This window comes from Haematobia irritans, chromosome 4, assembly GCF_050003625.1.
Source record: "Haematobia irritans isolate KBUSLIRL chromosome 4, ASM5000362v1, whole genome shotgun sequence".
Classification (NCBI taxonomy): Eukaryota; Metazoa; Arthropoda; class Insecta; order Diptera; family Muscidae; genus Haematobia; species Haematobia irritans.
In genome coordinates this window covers 7,013,595-7,036,790 of record NC_134400.1, presented here as the reverse complement: position 1 = coordinate 7,036,790, position 23,196 = coordinate 7,013,595, and the positions used below count along the sequence as shown (strand labels likewise).

Sequence of the window (23,196 nt, the reverse complement as noted above, 5' to 3'; positions counted from 1 at the left end):
ATAAAAATAAAAATTTGACAAAATTTTCTATGGAAATAAAATTTTGACAAAATTTTGTATAGAAATAAAAATTTGACAAAATATTCTAAAGAAATAAAATTTTAACAAAATTTTCTATAGAGATAAAATTTTGACAAAATTTTCTACAGAATTAAAATTTTTACAAAACTTTCTATAGAAATAAAATTTTGACAAAAATTTCTATGGTAATAAAATTTTGACAAAATTTTCTATAGAAATACAATTTTGACAAAATTTTCTATAGAAATAAAATTTTGACAAAATTTTCTATAGAAATAAAATGTTGACAAAATTTTCTATAGAAATAAAATTTTGACAAAATTTTCTATAGAAATAAAATTTGACTAAATTTTCAATGGAAATAAAAATTTGACTAAATTTTCTATGGAAATAAAATTTTGACAAAATTTTCTATAGAAATAAAAATTTGACAAAATTTTCTATAGAAGTAAAATTTTCTAATGAGATAAAATTTTGACAAAATTTTCTACAGAATAAAAGTTTTGACAAAATTTTCTACAGAAATAAAATTTTTACAAAACTTTCTATAGAAATATAATTTTGACAAAATTTTCTATAGAAATAAATTTTTAACAAAATTTTCTAGAAATAAAACTTTGACAAAATTTTCTATGGAAATAAAATTTTGACAAAGTTTTCTATAGAAATAAAATTTTTACAATATTTTCTATAGAAATAAAATTTTGACAAAATTTTCTATAGATATAAAATTTTGAGAAAATTTTCTATAGAAATAAAATTTTTTAAAAATTTTCTATAGAAATAAAACTTTGACACAATTTTCTATGGAAATAAAACTTTGACACAATTTTCTGTAGAAATAAAATTTTGACAAAATTTTCTATAGAAATAAAATTTTGACAAAATTTTCTATAGAAATAAAATTTTGACAAAATTTTCTATAGAAATAAAATGTTGACAAAATTTTCTATAGAAATAAAATTTTGACAAAATTTTCTATAGAAATAAAATGTTGATAAAATTTTCTAAAGAAATACACGTTTAACAAAATTTTCTATAGAAATAAAATTTTGAAAAAATTTTCTATAAAAATAAACTCTTGACAAATTTTTCTATAGAAATAAAAATTGTAGAAATAAAATTTTGAAAAAATGTTTCTATAGAAATAAAAATTTTGACGAAATGTTCTACAGAAATAGAATTTAGGCAGAATTTTATATAGAAATAAAATTTGGACAAAATTTTCTATAGAAATAAAATTTTGATAAAATTTTCCATAGAAATAAAATGTTGACATAATTTTCTATAGAAATAAAATTTTTACAAAATTTTCTATAGAAGTAAAATTGTGACAAAATTTCCTATAGAACTAAAATGTTGACAAAATTTTCTATAAAAATTATAATTTTTATACCCTCCATCATAGGATGGGGGTATATTAACTTTGTCATTCCGTTTGTAACACATCGAAATATTGCTCTAAGACCCCATAAAGTATATATATTCTGGGTCGTGGTGAAATTCTGAGTCGATCTAAGCATGTCCGTCCGTCCGTCCGTCTGTTGAAATCACGCTAACTTCCGAACGAAACAAGCTATCGACTTGAAACTTGGCACAAGTAGTTGTTATCGATGTAGGTCGGATGGTATTGCAAATGGGCCATATCGGTCCACTTTTACGTATAGCCCCCATATAAAGGGACCCTCAGATTTGGCTTGTGGAGCCTCTAACAGAAGCATATTTCATCCGATCCGGCTGAAATTTGGTATATGGTGTTGGTACATGGTCTCTAACAACCATGCAAAAATTGGTCCACATCGGTCATAATTATATATAGCCCCATATAAACCGATCCCCAGATTTGGCTTGCGGAGCCTAAAAGAGAAGCAAATTTCATCCGATCCGGCTGAAATTTGGTACATGGTGTTGGTATATGGTCTCTAACAACCGTGCAAAAATTGGTTCACATAATTATATATAGCCCCCATATAAACCGATCCCCAAATTTGGCTTGCCGAGCCTCAAAGAGAAGAAAATTTCATCCGATCCGGCTGAAATTTGGAACATGATGTTGGTATATGGTCTCTAACAACCATGCAAAAATTGGTCCATATCGGTCCTTAATTATATATAGCCCCCATATAAACCGATCCCCAAATTTGGCTTGCGGAGCCTCAAAGAGAAGCAAATTTCATCCGATCCGGCTGAAATTTGGTACATGATGTTGGTATATGGTCTCTAACAACCATGCAGAAATTGGTCCACATCGGTCCATAATTATATATAGAACCCATATAAACCGATCTCCAGATTTGGCTTGCGAAGCCTCAAAGAGAAGCAAATTGCATCCGATCCGGCTGAAATTTGGTACATGGTATTGCTATATGGTCTCTAACAACCGTGCAAAAATTGGTCCACATCGGTCCATAATTATATATAGACCCCATATAAACCGATCCCCAGAGTTGGCTTGCGAAGTCTCCAAGAGAAGCAAATTTCAAAACCGCGGCAGAATTGGTCCATATCGGTCCATAATTACATATAGCCCCCATATAAAACGTTCTCCAGATTTGACCTCCGGAGTCTCTTGGAGGAGCAAAATTCATCCGATCCGGTTCAAATTAGGAACGTGGTGTTAGTATATGGTCGCTAACAACCATACCAAAATTGGTCCAATCACACAAAAATTGGTCCATATCGGTTCATAATCATGGTTGCCACTAGAGCCAAAAATAATCTACCAAAATTTTATTTCTATAGAAAATTTTGTCAAAATTTTATTTCTAGAGAAAATTTTGTTAAAATTTTATTCGGTTCATAATAAAATCTTCAGAATTTTATTTCTATTGAAAATTTTGACAAAATTTTATTTCTATAGAAAATTTTGTTCAAATTTTATTTCTGTAGAAAATTTTGTAAAAATTGTATGTCTACTTTGTCAAACTGAATTATATACGTACTGGATCGATCTTTTTTGATTTAATATATACCACGTATGGACTTACATACAATTTAGAAGATGGTGTTAGGAGGTTTTAAGATACCTTGCCATCGGCAAGCGTTACCGCAACTTAAGTAATTCGATTCTGGATGGCAGTGTTTAGAAGAAGTTTCTACGCAATCCATGATGGAGGGTACATAAGCTTCGGCCTGGCCGAACTTACGGCCGTATATACTTGTTATAATTAAAACAAAAATCAATCACAAATGTTTATTAAGTTTTAAATTTGATAAATTAATTTTTAATTGACATTTCAATTAAAAATTATTGGACCAATTAATTTCGTAATTTAATTCAAAGATTATTTTTTTAGGTGTACTTAAGTTAACCTAATCTCTTGCAGCCAGGCAAAACGCCTATTCTATCACCTGGAATGACACTTTTTCGTTCCACTTTACAATACAACCGGAAATCGTTCATAGATTTGTGTATCCTCATTAGCTTCATGTATTTCCTTTGCCCACCCTTACATACACATACCCATATCCATAGATACATCCTTCTCTCGTGGTATTTAGTACATGTGTCTCTGTGTAATTGAATAAGAGAAATCCCATCTTAAAATGTTCTTATTTTAGATTAATTGAAAATTAATTTCACCACAGTACGTGCCTCGTTTCGCTAAATATAAGCTGTAAAGTGTGTCGGTGTATTTCATTAAATATTAAAAAGGATGCCCCAGATGTTACCTTTCAATAACGTCACTGAAATTTCGATGGCATTTACATATATCCTAATATGGCATGGCAGCTGTAGATGTAGCTAATGGAGGTGAACTAAATTTTCCACGTTTCTTTAGACATAATTCAATCAGCATATAATATTTGGCAAAATAGCAAAGCTGAGGTAGACTATGCTGACATCGTACATCAGATTTCAATGAGATCGCTGGAATTTGGTCTTCCAATAGCCTCAAGATCACGGTTGCCACACGATCCAAAAATAATCTACCAACATTTGAAAAGAAAAAGTTTTCTATAGAAAATTTTGTAAAAAAAAAAAATTCTATAGAAAATTTTGTCAAAATTTTATTTCTATGGAAATTTTTGTCATCAATTTATTTCTATAGAAACTTTTTCCAATTTTTTTTTCTACAGAAATTTTTCTCAAAATTTTATTTCTATAGAAAATTTTGTCAGAACTTTATTTCTATAGAAAATTTTGTCAAAATGTTATTCCTATAGAAAATTTTGTCAACATTTTATTTCGATAGATAATTTTGTCAAATTTTTTTTTCTATAGAAAATTTTTTCAAAATTTTAATCCTATAGAAAATTTTGTCAAAAATTTAATTCTATAAAAAATTTTGTCAACATTTTATTTCAATAGCAAATTTTGTCAAAATTTTATTTCTATAGAAAATTTTGCCAAAAATTTATTTCTATAGAAAATTTTGCCAAAAATTTAATTCTATAAAAAATTTTGTCAACATTTTATTTCAATAGAAAATTTTGTCAAAATATTATTTCTATAGAAAATTTTGCCAAAAATTTTATTTCTATAGAAAATTTTGCCAAAAATTTAATTCTATAAAATTTTTTGTCAAAATTTTATTTCTATAGATAATTTTATTTCTATAGATAATTTTATCAAAATTTTATTTCTATAGAAATTCTTCTATAGAAAATTATTTCTGAATATTATTTAGTTTTGTTGAATTAGGATCACACATTCAGTTAAGCAAATTCAGTGATAAGCCCATGTTAAATTCATCGCTTCTGCGACAATTTTGCACCACTTCCGGATCCAAAAAGATTATTTTCCCTACTTTTTCGGCGACTCTGGGTTTGTTGCGATATGTTGGCTTCGACGGCCATAATTCATGCAATAGATAGATAGCCAATTCGTACAAATCTAAACTAATTATAAAATTTGATGTTATTTACGATATTTTTCCTTTTGAGTAATAAAATAAATCAAAATGAAAAAATAGAGCTTTTTTTGTGATGGGAAAGGGGGTTTAACAAACACCTACATTTGAAAAACTCTCATGTGGCTTTGTTGAAAAAATGTTATTTACGCTTTCTATTATATGAATGCGCTTGGTTGCATATACCTCTCCACATTGGAAGGGGGTTTAAATTTTCAGCATAATTAAAAATCCCCCATGGGAATGTCGATTTTGGTTTGATTGGTTGAACGGTCATTCTAAGTGGTTTTGTAGTTGACTATCGCATAAGGATTACTCACAGTTGGTTGTTTGCATTTTGGTTTTTAGAGTTGGTTTCTATTTTATAATTAATTTTATAAATAAATAAAAATTCGCTGTATTTGTTTTGTGGTTGTCAAGGGATTTGGTTTTGTGTCAGTGGAAAACTGGATATGCAAGTTTATGAATTGAACACATAAAGGATTTCAAAGGGTTTATCATTTATATCAACATAGACATAAAGAGAATTGGAAATAATCGATGGCCAAGGTAAGGGACAACTGGTAGGAGTGGAAAATCTTACTTTGGATTTTATGGGAGTTCGTTATTTGTAAAATCGAATAGTCTACTTTTGAAATTATTTTTAAAAATCGGCTTAAAGCAGCTAAGCGAATTTGAACAAATTAATTTTTTTTTTGTGAAGCCCAAAATCGATTAGTGATGTTATGTTAACCAAAATCGATTTTTATCTCAAAAATCAGCTCTCGGAATAACTTATCATTAACCTGATTTTCTACGGATAAGGCAATTTTATTCACTGTCCAAAATTTTTGCCTATTTTGACATTGACAAAATTACCAAGCATTTTCAATAAACATCCATTTGCTCTTCATATCAGCATTTCATTTGTTTTTGGTTATGGTTCCGGTGTACTTTGTTCAACGGAAATTGAAATTATCACATTTAAACTCTAAACATTTGACACACTTAATGGCCAGGAGGATTTTAAGCGTATCGCACACACACACATACACATATACTCAAACCAATGCAAATTATGTCACACAGGAAACGGAAATATACAAGGGATGGGAAATCAAAATCTAGGCAATGGCAAAAATATAAAATAGGGAGAAATGCCAACCAGTTAGTTAGTATAAAAGGCATATTTTGAAAGCATTTTGGATTATGAGGTTAAATTTAATGACCACTGCATATTTGAATTGAATTGAGTCGTTCGTTAGCAGTGATGCTGTGGTAATGTTCCGCATATACAATGGCATGCCACCATAATACCATGCCCCATTACCCATTATTATGGCTAATGGAAACAGTTGGTACCACGGTTGCCACTCAAGCTAAATATAATTTAACAAATTTTTAAGAAAATTTTCAATAAAAAATATAGAAAAATTTTATTTCAAATTTAAATTTTTATTTCTGTAGAAAATTTTGTCAAATTTTTATTTCTGTAGAAAATTTTGTCAAAATTTTATTTCTATAAAAAATTTTTTCAAAATTTTATTTCTATAAAAATTTTTTTCAAAATTTTATTTCTATAGAAAATTTTGCCAAAATTTTATTTCTATAGAAAATTTTGTCAAAATTTTATTTCTATGGAAAATTTTGTCACAATTTTATATGCATAGAAATTTTTGTCAAAATTTTATTTCTATGGAAAATTTTGTCACAATTTTATATGCATAGAAATTTTTGTCAAAATTTTATTTCTATAAAACATTTTGTAAAAATTGTATTTCTATAGAACATTTTGTCAACATTTTTCTTTCTATAAAAGATTTACCAAAATTTTATTTCTTCGAAAAATTTATTAAAATTTTATTTCTATGGAAAGTTTTGTCAAAATTTTATTTCATTCGTTTTGTTTTGTTATTGTTGGTTTTGTTCTTTAAGCATTGTTGTTGTTTTTTATTGCAGCTTAAAACCATACATTGACTAAACTACACGTGTAGCTTAACCAGCAGAGGAAAAGAATGTTTGTCAAATCTATTTGGTCAAAGCCCTATAGACTGCAAGATGGTTGGATGGACGCACGTTTCGGAATTAGCACATTCCTCATCAGCATCCTTTACTTGCAGCAAAACTATCAACCAATTATCAGAATAAATTCAGGCAGTTTATTAAACCCAACAAAAACCACACTTGAACCCTCCGAAAAAAGGTTTTACATTGATAGCCGGCTTATGCCGAAATAAATTCGAAAACAAACACATCTCTTTTCCTATGCCACTGTCAAATCATCGATTTGAATTCAGTTGGCTGGGTTTATTTTGAGCGTGCCTCCTCTTCTTCTTTCATTCGTTTTGTTTTGTTATTGTTGGTTTTGGTTTCTTTAAGCATTGTTGTTGTTTTTTATGCAACAATAAAAAACAACAAAAAAATTTTATTTCTATAAAAAATGTTGTCCAAATTTTATATCTGTAGAAAATTTTGTCAAAATTTCATTTCTTCGAAAATTTTATTAAAACTTTATTTCTATGGAAAATTTTGTCGAAATTTTAGTTCTATAAAAAATTTTGTCAAATTTTTTCTTTTCTGTAGAAAATTGTGTCCAATGTTTATTTTTATAGACAATTTGGTCAAAATTTGATTTCTATAGAAAATTTTGTCATTATTTCATGTCTATAGAAAATTTTGTCAAAAATTTTGCTATAGAAAATTTTGTCAAAATTTTATTTCTATAGAAAATTTTGTCAAAATTTTATTTCTATAGACAATTTGGTCAAAATTTTATTTCTATAGAAAATTTTGTCAAAATTTTATTTCTATAAAAAATTTTGTCGACATTATATTTCTATAACAAATTTTGTCAAAATTTTATTTATGTAGGAAATTTGGTCAGAATTTTGTTTCTATAGAAAATTTTCTCAAAATTTTATTTCTATAGAAAATTTTGTCAAAATTTTATTTCTACAGAAAAGTTTGTCAAAATTTTATTTCTATAGAAAATTTTGTAAAAATTTTATTTCTATAAAAATTTTGTAAAAATTTTATTTCTATAGAAAATTTTGTCAAAATTTTATTTCTATAGAAAATTTTGTCAAAATTTTATTTCTATAGAAAATCTGGTCAGAATTTTATTTCTATAGAAAATTTTGTCAAAATTTTATTTCCATAGAAAATTTTGTCAAAATTTTATTTCCATAGAAAATTTTGTCAAAATTTTATTTCTATAGAAAATTTTGTCAAAATTTTATTTCTATAGAAAATTTGGTCAGAATTTTATTTCTATACAAAACTTTCTCAAAATTTTATTTCTATAGAAAATTTTGTCAAAATTTTATTTCTATAGAAAAGTTTGTCAAAATTTTATTTCTATAGAAAATTTTGTAAAAATTTTATTTCTATAAAAATTTTGTCAAAATTTTATTTCTATAGAAAATTTTGTCAAAACTTTATTTCTATAGAAAATTTTGTCAAAACTTTATTTCTATAAAAAAGTTTGTCAAAATTTTATTTCTATAGAAAATTTTGTAAAAATTTTGTCAAAATTTTATTTCTATAGAAAATTTTGTCAAAATTTTATTTCTATAAAAAATTTTGTCGACATTATATTTCTATAACAAATTTTGTCAAAATTTTATTTATGTAGGAAATATTTTCTAAATTTTGTTACTAAAGAAAATTTTGACAAAATTTTATTTTATGAAAAATTTTATTTCTATAGACAATTTGGTCAAAATTTTATTTTTATAGAAAATTTTGTCAAAATTTTATTTCTATAGACAATTTGGTCAAAATTTTATTTCTATAGAAAATTTTGTCAAATTTTTTTTGTCTAGAAAATTTTGTCAAAATTTTATTTCTATAGAAAATTTTGTCAAAATTTTATTTCTATAGAAAATTTTGTCAAAATTTTATTTCTATAGAAAATTTTGTCAAAATTTTATTTCTATAGAAAATTTTGTCAAAATTTTATTTCTATAGAAAATTTTGTCAAAATTTTATTTCTATAGAAAATTTTATCAAAATTTTACTTCTATAGAAAGTTTTGTCAAAATCTTATTTCTACAGAAATTTTGTCAAAATTTTATTTCTATAGAAAATTTGGTCAAAATTTTATTTCTATAGAAAATTTTGTCAAAATTTTATTTCTATAGAAACTTTTGTCAATTTGTTCCTATATAAAATTTTGTCCACATTTCATTTCTATAGAAAATTTTGTCAAAATTTTACTTCTATAGAAAATTTTGTCAAAAATTTTTTGTCTACAGAAAATTTTGTTAAAATTTTATTTCTATAAAAAATTTTGTCGACATTATATTTCAATAACAAATTTTGTCAAAATTTTATTTATGTAGGAAATATTTTCTAAATTTTGTTACTAAAGAAAATATTGACAAAATTTTATTTTATGAAAAATTTTATTTCTATAGAAACTTTTGTCAATTTTTTCCTATATAAAATTTTGTCCACATTTCATTTCTATAGAAAATTTTGTCAAAATTTTACTTCTATAGAAAATTTTGTCAAAAATTTTTTGTCTACAGAAAATTTTGTAAAAATTTTATTTCTATAGAAAATGTTGTCTAAATTTTATTTCTATAGAAAATTTTGTAAAAATTTTATTCCTATACAAAATTTTGTCTAAATTTTATTTCTATAGAAAATGTTGTCTAAATTCTATTTCTATAGAAAATTTTGTCAAAATTTTATTTCTATAGAAAATTTTGTCAAAATTTTATTTCTATAGAAAATTTTGTCAACATTTTATTTCTATTGAAATTTTTTTCTAAATTTTAATTCTATAGAAGGAATATGGCGAGAAATATCTGTTAAAAATCTACCATTTTTGGTAGAATTCTACAACTGTGGCAACCATTGTTGGTACTTTCACATAAACACACATACATGTGACTTTCTTAATGTAATTATTTATTAGTAATATCGCTTAGGGGACCAAATAGTAGCCTAATTAGAGCAGCTAGTATGAATAGCATACTAGCAGTTGCAGTTTCATGAAAGGCAAATAACCCCCCAGGATAAAAGGCCAGAATTTTGGAACATTTTGTGAATATAATCAAAACAACAAAGACATTTTAGCATGATGGAAATCATGAAAATGAAGAAACTAAATTTAGGGTCATAAAAAGGGATTTTAAGTTTATAAAGATATATTTGGTGGAGAATATAATGATAAAACGAACCTTCTCTGCTGTACAAAATTTATACATCAAATAACCCAAAATGTTGTCTCTCAAGAACCCCAATAATGACGAAACTCCTTTGGGGTATATGTGGCAATGTGGAAAATTATTTCCGGAATGCTGGACACAAAAGCTATGGAAAAATTACCAACATATGTTTGTTCGCTTGTAAATGTTTGCAAAAGCAATTACCGACACGTTAACCCACATCTACATATACTTATGAACTTATGGCTGTGTGCGTATATTTGCCTATTTGTTGAGTGTATGTGGGGGTACGAATAGCGCGAGCATATGAATGTAAATGGCAGGCAAGTACACACTCAAACCAATATAAAAACAAACATACAAACACTCATACATTTACATTCATACAAACTCTCCAACACACATACTCATGAATTCATATATGGATGTATTGGAAACCCCACAAATATGTGAATGTTGCCCCGATTGCCACAAATGTTTTGACATCATAGCAAAGCGTAATATGCCAAGGCATAAGCATGAAAAATATAACCCCCTTCCCTCCCATTCGCCTTGGTAAAGTACCATCAACATCATCATAAGCATCATTATGCGGAATGTCTATGACTTCCTGGCAGCAAAAGCCACATACGACAGAGCAGGATTCAAGGGAAGTGAACGGGTGAATAAAAAAAACAAAACCATTATCCATTGAGAATAACTCGTGCCGCGAAATCATGTTGCTATTTTACTGTCATCAGTAATATTGCTCCTATTGCTGTTTTTTCTCCTTTAAGATTGATAGAGTGTGGGAAACAGAGAAAAAGAGCAAATACATACATATATGAGAATTTGTGTATGTGCGTATGTGTGCATATGACAATGCTCAATGGGTCCTCGAAATCACTTGAATGTTGATTTTTATTATTTGATTTCAAGCCGAACAAGTGAGTCTGTGTGTGCTTTTTTGTGTGAGAGATAGCTGAGAGCTGTTTATTGCGGTTTACCCCCATTGTTGTTTGATTTTCTTTATTGTTGGGAGTTCTACGACAAACCATAAGCCCCCAGTTCATATGCGTGTATATCGCAAATGTTCAAGAGAGCGACAGGGCGAGGGAGAAGTAGAGCAAGTGAATAAGTATGTGGAAATTCATTTTATTATTATTCATGCTTTTATGTTTTGCTGTTTTTTAAATGTTATTATCGTTAAATAATTTGGTATTGTTGAACATTTTTGAAGGAAATATTTGGCACACATGTGCTTGATTACCCTTTTGAGATACACAAGAATAATACAATAAAAATTTACGAAGAAGTCAATAGCTAATTAGCAACAAATAAAAACAAATATACAAATATTATGATTATTGATAAAATTGAAATTATTAATTTTCAAAATAACAATTATGTATCTATAGAGATAACATAAATAATTTTCTAAGAGATACTTCAATTTTCTATAGAAATAAAATGTTGAGAAAATTTTCTATAAAAAAAAAAACATTTGCAAAAATGTTGTATAGAAATAAAATTTGAAGAAAACTTCCCATAAGAATAAAATTTTGAGAAAATTTTCTATAGAAACAAAAGTTTTCAGAAAGTTTTCTATAGAAATAAAATATTTAAAAAATTTTCTATAGAAATAAAATTTTGACAAAATTTGTTAAAGAAATCAAATTTTGACAAAATTCTCTATACAAATAAAATTTTGGAAAAATTTACTATAGAAATAAAATTTCGAGAAAATTTTCCAAAGAAATAAAATTTTGACAAAATTTTCTATAGAAATAATATTTTGACAAAATTTTCTATAAAAATAAAATTTTGGAAAAATTTTCTAGAGAAATAAAATTTTACGAAAATTTTCTATAGAAATAAAATGTCGAGAAAATTTTCCATAGAAATAAAATTTTGACAAAATTTTCTTTAGAAGTAAAATTTTAACAAAATTTTCTATAGAGATAAAATTTTGACAAAATTTTCTACAGAAATAAAATTTTTACAAAACTTTCTATAGAAATAAAATTTTGACAAAATTTTCTATAGTAATAAAATTTTGAGAAAATTTTCTATAGAAATAAAATTTTTACATAACTTTCTATAGAAATAAAATTTTGACAAAATTTTCTATAGAAATAAAATTTTGAGAAAATTTTCTATAGAAATAAAATTTTGAGAAAATTTTCTATAGAAATAAAATTTTGAGAAAATTTTCCATGGAAATAAAATTTTGACAAAATTTTCTATAGAAATAAAATTTTGACAAAATTTTCTATAGAAATAAAATTTTGACAAAATGTTCTATAGAAATAAAATTTTGACAAAATTTTCTATAGAAATAAAATTGTCCATAGAAATAAAACCCTCCATGGTGGAGGGTTCCAGATTCAGACTGCCCTAATAACTCGCCACAGTCTAGCTTTGGACAATTTTACACTTCCACAAGTTCCTGAATAATATGGGCGCCAAAATTTGCTATACCTTCAACAATGGTTATTAAAAGGAATCTAAAGCTTTAACATCGTTAACTGGACCTCCTTTAATGTTCCTCCCTATTATTAATGGTAGTCACACGCAATCCTTAATCTCACTTTTCATTATCCTTTGGTGTTCATTGGTTTATGCTATGAACAATGTTTCCTTTATGTTTTTGTTTTTTGTTGCTACACATATGAGTGTAAACAACACGTACGTATGTTCATCTACGGACATTTATTTTTACCCCCAAAAATTGTTATTATAGCCATTATTGTTGGTGTTTTAACCATGTACATTGGCCAAAAATTTTATAGCTTTTGGCTTTTGTTAATGCTTCACATTTGCCTTCATACATGTGTTCTTCGTATTTGTGCCTTTTGGCCAATACCATACACACACACACATAGAGGCATACGCACTCAAGACTTGTATGATCAACCTATGGCCATTGTGTATACGCCAACCAAGTCCACCCAAAAAAAAAATTTTTTTTTGTGATATTTCACGGAATTTCATTTAATTCCTCCCCAAATGTTGGTCTTGTTTGATTTTTAACGCTTAAACGATTTTAACTCGGAGGCCATAGCGCAAACCTCTGGTGAAATGCGTGTTAATAAATCACAACTGTGAATGGATTTATATGAAAATTCTGGGATTTAATTTTTTGTATTGTTACGACTTTATACCGAGACCCCCCCTCTACCCAACGATTCATGTACATTTACGAAATATTTAAGTCAACAGCAATTCTTTTTTTTTAAGTGACACAAAAAATGCAATTGCTGCATACATAAGTTGGCACTGAAATCAGAGAGTAAATAAAGAGAATACGAAATTCTCACCATAATGTGAGAAGAGTCAGGGGAGATATTTCTACACGTATTATCAGGTGTAGTAAAGAGAAATCCGTTATTTCCCCCACTAGATTATATCTCATACTGTATAATTATGGTAGAGCTCAGCTAGATGGCGTTAGATATGTAGATAAGATTTTGTACTTAAAAACTCGTTGTCATTTTTGTGAGACTTATAGATCTCTGTCTCTTAATACTAAATTCTCTTTGTCAAATATTCTCCTATGCCTAAGTCACAGAAAAAATACAATTGCTGCATACAGAAGAAGGCGTACCACCAAAATCAGAGAGTAAATAAAGAGAATACATAATTCTCCCAATAATGTGAGAAAAATCCACATAGCGGAATGCCGAACATATTATCTGGTGTAGTGAAGAGAAATCCATTATTTTTCTAACAGATGATATATCGCACTGTATAATTACGCTATATGGCGTTAGCTACGTAGATGAGATTATGTATCAAAATAGCTTTTCTGTCGTTTCTGTGAGACATCTGCCTCTTTATAAAAAAATCACTTTGTCAAATATTTGCCCTGTGTAGGAAATTTTATATTGAATATTTTGCCATATCTCAGTCAATAATGATTAATAAGATCCGCGCACAAAAGTATATCTTGGCCAAGCAAAAAACAAATATTTTCTCGCCTTTTTATGAATTTTCTATAAAATGTATTGCTTTGCTCTTTACAAAGTTCATTAGCCGTTTAATGCATCAGCTTTTAATGTGGAACACAGCACAGCATTTACTTAATTCCATTAATTCTTTTATAGACCAAAGGAAAAAGTTAATATTATCTTTCAGAGCAACCAAACTCGACATGAATGTAAATAAAAAAAAAATATATATATATAAAAATATAAGTTAATTACACATCATTGTGTCATGTTAATTTTCTTCTTATCTCGAGGCGAATGTTATTTTTTTACACCACCCCCACCCCCATCCCCTTTTCACGTCTCGTCATCTTTGTGGTAATGGCATCAATAAAGCAAGCGAGAAAAAAATAAAAATTATTTAAATGTTTCCTTTTGCAGATTTAAACAGGGCATTGTAAAATTGAAATTTACCTTATATAGCCATAAATGCCGTATTCTCAATATTTATGGAAAATGAAAGAGATATTGCATATTAAAGTGATTTTCATATCGAATAATGGCCATAATCATATTATGGAAATAATAAATTACACTGCCAAAAGAAATAAATAAAGAAAATCTTTAGGGTGTATTTGTCTTAAAGACAATTTACCACTTCAAAGCTTCAAAGTTGGAATTGGAGCCAAACCAACCCAATTTGGTAGGGGAAGTCATTTAGCCAAATCCATTGCGATAGGTTAGGTTAGGTTAGGTGGCAGCCCGATGTATCAGGCTCACTTAGACTATTCAGTCCATTGTGATACCACATTGGACTGAATAGTCTAAGTGAGCCTGATAAATCCATTGCGATGTTTTTGTTAATAGCTCTTAGTGGAAATTTTAATGAATGATTTCATTTAAATTGAAAGTGTTGGGCTTATTTGGGGTAAATGTGTAGAATTTTTAAAATAGGTTCTGCATATAAAATTTATTTTTATGGAAATAAAATTTTTGTTGTTGTTTTGATTTCAGCTTAAACCCATAAACTGAACTACTAGGATAGTTAACCAACAGAGACAAAATGTTTGTCAAAATTTTATTTCTATAGAAAACTTTGTCGAAATTTTATTTCTATAGCAAATATTGTCAAAATTTTATTTGTATAGAAAATTTTGTCAAATTTTATGTCTATAAGAAATTTTAAAAAATTTGTTAAAATTTTATTTCTATAAAAAATTTTGTCAAATTTTTATTTCTATGGAAAATTTTCTCAAACTTTTATTTCCATGGGAATTTTTTCAAACCTTTATTTCTATAGAAAATTTTTTCAAAATTTTATTTCTATAGAAAATTTTGTCAAAATTTTATTTCTAAAAAAATTTTGTCAAAATTTTATTTCTATGGAAAATTTTTGCCAAATTTTGTTTTTATAGAAAATTTTGTCAAAATTTTATTTTTATAGAAAATTTTGTCAAAATTTTTGTCAATACTGTATTTCTATAGAAATTTTTGGTCAACATTTTTTTTCTATAGAAATTTTTGTCAAAATTTTATTTCTACAGAAAATTTTGCCAAAATTTTATCTCTATGGAAAATTTTCTCAAAATTTTATTTCTGTGGAAAATTTTTTCAAAACTTTATTTCTATAGAAATTTTTGTCAAAATTTTATTTCTATAGAAATTTTTTTCAAAATTTTATTTCTATAGAAATGTTTGTCAAAATTTTATTTCTATAGAAATTTTTGTCAAAATTTTATTTCTATAGAAAATTTTGTCAAAATTTTAGTTTTATAGAAAATTTTGTCAAAATTTTATTTTTGTAGAAAATTTTGTCAAAATTTTATTTCTATAGAAAATTTTGTCAAAATTTTATTTCTATAAAAAATGTTAAAATTTTATTTCAATAGAATATTTTTGCAAAATTTTATTTCTATAGAAAAATTTTGTAAAATTTTATTTCTATATAAAATTTTGTCAAAATTGTATTTCTATAGAAAATTTGGTCAAAATTTTATTTCTATAGAAAATTTTGTCAAAATCTTATTTCTATAGAAAATTTTGTCAAAATTTTATTTCTATAGAAAATTTTGTCAAAATTTTATTTCTATAAAAAATGTTGTTAAAATTTTATTTCAATAGAACATTTTTGCAAAATTTTATTTCTATAGAAAATTTTTGCAAAATTTTATTTCTATAGAAAATTTTTGCAAAATTTTATTTTTATAGAAAGTTTTGTCAAAATTTTATTTCCATAGAAAGTTTTGTCAAAATTTTATTTTTATAGAAATTTTTGTCAAAATTTTTTTTCGATAGAAAGTTTTAGCAACATTTTATTTCAATCGAAATTTTTGTCAACATTTTATTTCTATAGAAAATTTTATTTTATAGAAAATTTTGTCAAAATTTTATTTCTATAGAAAATTTTGTCAAAATTTTTGTCAATACTGTATTTTTATAGAAATTTTTGTCAAAATTTTATTCCTATAGAAAATTTTTGCGAAATTTTATTTCTACAGAAAATGTTTGCAAAATTTTATTTCTATAGAAAATTTTTTAAAAATTTTATTTCTATAGAAAATTTTTTAAAAATTTTATTTCTATAGAAATTTTTTGTCAAAATTTTATTTCTATAGAAAATTTTGTCAAAATTTTATTTCTATGGAAAATGTTCTCAAAATGTTATTTCTACGGAAAATTTTTTCAAAACTTTATTTCTATAGAAATTTTTGTCAAAATTTTATTTCTATAGAAAATTTTGTCAAAATTTTATTTCTATAGAAATTTTTGTCAAAATTTTATTTCTATAGAAATTTTTGTCAAAATTTTATTTCTATAGGAAATTTTGTCAAAATTTTATTTTTATAGAAAATGTTGTCAAAATTTTATTTTTGTAGAAAATTTTGTCAAAATTTTATTTCTATAGGAAATTTTGTCAAAATTTTATTTCTATAAAAATTTTTGTTAAAATTTTATTTCAATAGAACATTTTTGCAAAATTTTATTTCTATAGAAAAATTTTGTAAAATTTTATTTCTATATAAAATTTTGTCAAAATTGTATTTATATAGAAAATTTGGTCAAAATTTTATTTCTACAGAAAATTTTGTCAAAATTTTATTTCTAAAGCAAATTTTGTCAAAATTTTATTTCAATAGAACATTTTTCCAAAATTTTATTTCTATAGAAAATTTTTGCAAAATTTTATTTTTATAGAAAGTTTTGTTAAAATTTTATTTCCATAGAAAGTTTTGTCAAAATTTTATTTTTATAGAAATTTTTGTCAAAATTTTTTTTCGATAGAAATTTTTAGCAAAATTTTATTTCTATAGAAATTTTTGTCAACATTTTATTTCTATAGAAAATATTGTCAAAATTTTATTTCCATGGAAAATTTTGTCAAAATTTTATTTCTATAGAAAATTTTTGCAAAATTTTATTTCTGTAGAAAATTTTTGCAAAATTTTATTTCTATAGAAAATTTTTGCAACATTTTATTTCTATAGAAAATTTTTGCAAAATTTTATTTCTACAGAAAAATTTTTTTTCTATAGAAAATCTTTCCAAAATTTCTATAGGGAATTGAAGTACCTCATAGTTGGAGAGGAAAATTAAAATATTTGATATTGTGTGGATAGAATAATGCTAAAAATGCTAAATTAATAATTGCAAAAAGCTACAATAAATGCTAAATTAACATCTTCCACCTAAAGCCTAGTACTAAGATCACGCTTTCGTACAAAAAACTGTTATACTCCATATAAACAACGTATGCGTTGCATAGCTGCAAAATCTTTGTTTTGATTTTTTTTTCGAACAGATAAACTGAAATTTTCGCACGGAAAAACAGGCAGGCATATTATTTCGCACAAATAAATTAACAACCTTGTATTTAGGATAAATGCTTGTATCCGGTTTACGCAGAAACGAATTTAGTGCTAAGCATGAATACAAAAAATAAATGGTAAATTTGGTTGCAAAAATGCTAGAATGGCCACACTGTTTCCACTATAAAAAAGCTTATTTTTTCTCTCTTATATTTTACCAAGTTTTTGGATATGATCCAGATGGTAATGTAATTTAAAATTCCCAATATTCGAATGCCTCTAATTGGAAAGCTCAAATAATTGACCGGTAAATTCAAACTCGATCTTCAAAAAGACGTAACATTTTAACATTCGTGAAGGCCACCTATGGTGACATTTTGAGATACCTACTCTCTCAGCCATTGTAGGCCTTCAATCGTCTGTCATTACGAGATATGGTTTAAAAACAAAACCACAGAAAAAAAATTGAATACAGAAAGTATTCAATTTTTTTTTTTCTATGCTTTGACAGCTCACAAGGAATAGAGCTTAAAAACAGATAAAATAAAATTTGTTTCCTAGAAGCACGTACGCAAAACTCACATAAAAAAGAGAATTGTGTTTTCAAAATAACCTTACTTCAATTCTCCGCTTTTTTGGCTCGGATTCAATACAAAAATCATTAGAGCAAAGGCAAAATCTTTTCTTGTTCAGTATATTTGAGCATATTGTGACAAGGCCTCTTGGTGTTTGCAATTAGCATAGAGTCATATCGAATCTTTCCCACTGGGAAATAGTAATTTTTCTTGGTAGCAAAAGCTATTCTCTTTCTCTCAAGCTATGCAAAGCACTCGTTTCAGATCTCTTCAAACATATGTAATGAGTAGTTAAGCTTTTTTTTCTTTCTCTCTTATATTCATTATAAGGCTCTCACTTAAGCCCAAACTCTTGTTGTCGTCAATGTTTCTCTGAGATGACCATACAAAATTTCAAGTTTACGATCATTTGGTAGCTGTCGACCACATTAGGTGTAACGTTTCAACATACCCACTTGACCAACGTGCCGAGAAAAGGTAAAGGTTCGGTATTTCGCAAAGTTTTCGAAACAAAATCCAATTCTAGAAAAAATCGATAATAGTAAAAACTTGAATTCTAACTACACAGAAAAAAATTTCACGAAATTTTTCCAATTAAAATTTTAAATGAGTTTTAAGAATTTTCAATTAAAAATTTAATTGAATCAACAAATTTTTTAATTGAAACAAAAATCAATCACAAAAATTAATAGTAGCAATTAATTTTTTAACTGATACTATTATTTCAAACACAGAAATAATAAGCAATTTCAATTAAAAAATTAATTGAATCAATGAATGAAATGAATGATTGAATCAGATTTTTTGTGTCTGATAGTGTCATTTATTTTAAACATTATTTCAAAAGGAATAAAATTTTGACAAAATGTTCTACAGAAATAAAATTTGGCAAAAAAAAAATCTTATAGAAATAAGATTTTGACAAAATTTTCTGTAGAAATAAAATGTTGACAAAATTTTCTATGGAAATAAAATTTTGACAAAATTTTCTATAGAAATAAAATTTTGACAAAAATTTCTATAGAAATAAAATTTTGACAAAAATTTCTATAGAAATAAAATTTAACAAAATTTTCTAAAGAAATAAAATTTTGACAAAATTTTCTATAGAAATAAAATTTTGACAAAATTTTCTATAGAAATAAAATTTTGACAAAATTTTCTATAGAAATAAAATGTTGACAAAATTTTCTATAGAAATTAAATTTTGCAAAAATAATCTATAAAAATAAAAATTTGAGAAAATTTTCCATAGAAATATAATTTTGACAAAATTTTCTATAAAAATAAAATTTTGACAAGATTTTCTACAAAAATAAAATTTTGACAAGATTTTCTATAGAAAAAAGATTTTGACAATATGTAACATTTTCTATAGATATAAAATTATGACAAAATTGTCTATAGAAATAAAATTTTGACAAAATTTTCTATAGAAATAAAATTTTGCAAAAATTTTCTATCAAAATAAAAATTTGACAAAATTTTCTATAGAAATAAAATTTTGCAAAAATTTTCTATAAAAATAAAATTTGGACAAAATTTATTTATAGAAATAAAATTTAGCAAAATACGATGTTTTTTGGTAAAATCTAAATTTAACAACATTTTCTATAGAAATAAAATGCTGACAAAATTTTCTATTGAAATAAAATTTTGACAAAATTTTCTATAGAAATAAAATTTTGACAAAATGTTCTATAGAAATGAAATTTTGACAAAATTTTCTATAAAAATAAAATTTTGACAAGATTTTCTATAGAAGAAAGATTTTGACAATATGTAACATTATCTATAGATATAAAATTATGACAAAATTGTCTATAGAAATAAAATTTTGACAAAATTTTCTATAGAAATAAAATTTTGCAAAAATTTTCTATAAAAATACAAATTTGACAAAATTTTCCATAGAAATAAAATTTTCAGAAAATTTTCCATAGAAATATAATTTTGACAAAATTTTCTATAGAAATAAAATTTTGCAAAAATTATCTATAAAAATAAAAATTTGATAAAATTTTCTATTGAAATAAAATTTTGACAATATGTAACATTATCTATAGATATAAAATTATGACAAAATTGTCTATAGAAATAAAATTTTGACAAAATTTTCTATAGAAATAAAATTTTGCAAAAATTTTCTATAAAAATACAAATTTGACAAAATTTTCCATAGAAATAAAATTTTCAGAAAATTTTCCATAGAAATATAATTTTGACAAAATTTTCTATAGAAATAAAATTTTGCAAAAATTATCTATAAAAATAAAAATTTGATAAAATTTTCTATTGAAATAAAATTTTGACAAAATTTTCTATAGAAATAAAATTTTGACAAAAATTTCTATAGAAATAACATTTTGACAAAATTTTCTGGAGAAATAAAATTTTGACAAAATTTTCTATAAAAATAAAATTTAACAAAATTTTCTAAAGAAATAAAATTTTGACAATATGTAACATTTTCTATAGATATAAAATTATGACAAAATTGTCTATAGAAATAAAATTTTGACAAAATTTTCTATAGAAATAAGATTTTGCAAAAATTTTCTATCAAAATAAAAATTTGACAAAATTTTCTATAGAAATAAAATTTTGCAAAAATTTTCTATAAAAATAAAATTTGGACAAAAATTTTTTATAGAAATAAAATTTTGCAAAATACAATTTTTTTTTGTAGTTTTTTGGTAAAATTTAAATTTAATAACATTTTCTATAGATATAAAATTATGACAAAATTGTTATAGAAATAAAATTTTGACAAAATATTCTATAGAAATAAAATTTTGCAAAAATTTTCTATAAAAATAAAAATTTTGACATTAATAACATTTTCTATAGAAATAATATTTTGACAAAATTTTCTATAGAAATAAAATTTTGACAAAATTTTCTATAGCAATAAAATTTTGCAAAAATGATCTATAAAAATAAAAATTTGACAAAATTTTCCATAGAAATAAAATTTTGAGAAAATTTTCCATTGAAATATAATTTTGACAAAATTTTCTATAGAAATAAAATTTTGACAAAATTTTCTATAGAAATAAAATTTTGACAAAATGTTCTGTAGAAACAACATTGTGATAAAGTTTTCTATAGAAATAAAATTTTGACAAAATTTTCTATAAAAATAAAATTTTGACAAGATTTTCTATAGAAATAAAATTTTGACAAAATTTTCTATAGAAATAAAATTTTGACAAAATTTTCTATAGAAATAAAATTTTGACAAAATTTTCTATAGAAATAAAATTTTGACAAAATTTTCTATAGAAATAAAATTTTGACAAAATTTTCTATAGAAATAAAATTTTGAGAAAATTTTCCATAGAAATATAATTTTGACAAAATTTTCTATAAAAATAAAATTTTGACAAAATTTTCTATAAAAATAAAATTTTGACAAGATTTTCTATAAAAAAGATTTTGACAATATGTAACATTTTCTATAGATATAAAATTATGACAAAATTGTCTATAGAAATAAAATTTTGACAAAATTTTCTATAGAAATAAAATTTTGCAAAAATTTTCTATAAAAATAAAAATTTGACAAAATTTTCTATAGAAATAAAATTTTGCAAAAATTTTCTATAAAAAAAAAATTGGACAAAAATTTTTTATAGAAATAAAATTTTGCAAAATACGATTTCTTTTTGTAGTTTTTGTGGTAAAATTTAAATTTAATAACATTTTCTATAGATATAAAATTATGACAAAATTGTTATAGAAATAAAATTTTGACAAAATATTCTATAGAAATAAAATTTTGCAAAAATTTTCTATAAAAATAAAAATTTGACAAAATTTTCTAAAGAAATAAAATTTTGCAAAAATTTTCTATAAAAATAAAATTTTGACAACATTTTCTATAGAAATAAAATTTAACAAAATACGATTTTTTGTTTGGTAGTTTTTTTGGTAAAATTTTTCTCTAATTTTCTCGAGTGGCAACCATGAATAGAACTGGGAAAATCGATTTTTTCAAATTTTTAATTCATTATAATAGTTTTCTGTGAGAAAGAGAAACAATTTTGTATCGATTGCGATATGCGATCGTTGTGGTCATGTGGGTAGTTATGGACCCTATATGAAGCCACAGCAGCACGTCTACGCATACAGTCTCAATAATAGACAATTACGACTGGCTTATTTTCTTGTGGAAGTTTCTTCCACATTCAGTTGTCGCTTGCCCGCGTTCACGAAAAGGTTGAAAATATCGTCGCGTTAGTTAGTTTATTTTGTACGGTATACGATCGTTTGATTATTTCTAGAGATGAGAAAATTAGCCTTATAGTAGTTTGTTTGTTTGCTTTGCTGTTTTTTGTGGCGTTTTTTTTTTTTTTTTCATTTCCGAAATTTTTCGCATTTTTCTAAAAGCGTTTGAATGTTTTAGCTTCTGGTCGTCGTCGTTGTTGTTTTTGCGTTAGCTTTAATGCTATCGATTGATTATGATTTCTGTTGTTGTTGTTGTTGTTGTTGTTCTTGTATGCAATGTGCGTTCGTTTAGCTCTATTGTTGCCTATGCTAGTGGTGATGTTGTATAATCGCTTGCTTAACATTAAATTTCCAGGCAATTAATGTCGAGCTAATAAATTAATCAAATTATGATTTTTTGGCATAGCTCGTGGTGTTGTGTATGCGTGTGTGTGTGCGTGTGTGCGTGAGTCTTAGATTTGCCCGGTATCTCTAATATTGTGATTTACTCTCTCGTTGTATGGTGTCGTTGTATGGTTGTCACCCTTCATTGATTTTTTTGTTTCGGGATGAACTGTTATTGTTGTTGTTATTTTATCAACAACCACCGCCATCACCTTGTATGAGTTGAATGTGTTTATGTTTTGAAGTTAAATGCCAAGTTTTGC

General features: G+C 24.9%; 2 protein-coding genes across 10 annotated transcripts in view; one reads left to right on the top strand and one right to left on the bottom strand.

Annotated features, from left to right (window-relative positions):
• Window positions 1–23,196, bottom strand: part of cmpy (crimpy) — a 465,170-nt gene that overhangs the window by 223,211 nt on the left and 218,763 nt on the right. The gene's annotated exons all lie outside the window — the stretch shown is intronic.
• LOC142233814 (uncharacterized) overlaps window positions 22,519–23,196 on the top strand; it is a 180,855-nt gene continuing 180,177 nt past the window's right edge. For 2 of the 8 annotated variants that reach the window (XM_075304852.1, XM_075304851.1), the window contains exon 1: window positions 22,561–22,579. The gene's annotated coding sequence lies outside the window, so the exon portion shown is untranslated. Of the gene's footprint in view, window positions 22,580–23,196 lie in introns of all 8 variants that reach the window. The other 6 variants (XM_075304853.1, XM_075304850.1, XM_075304849.1 and 3 more) reach the window with 6 other exon arrangements.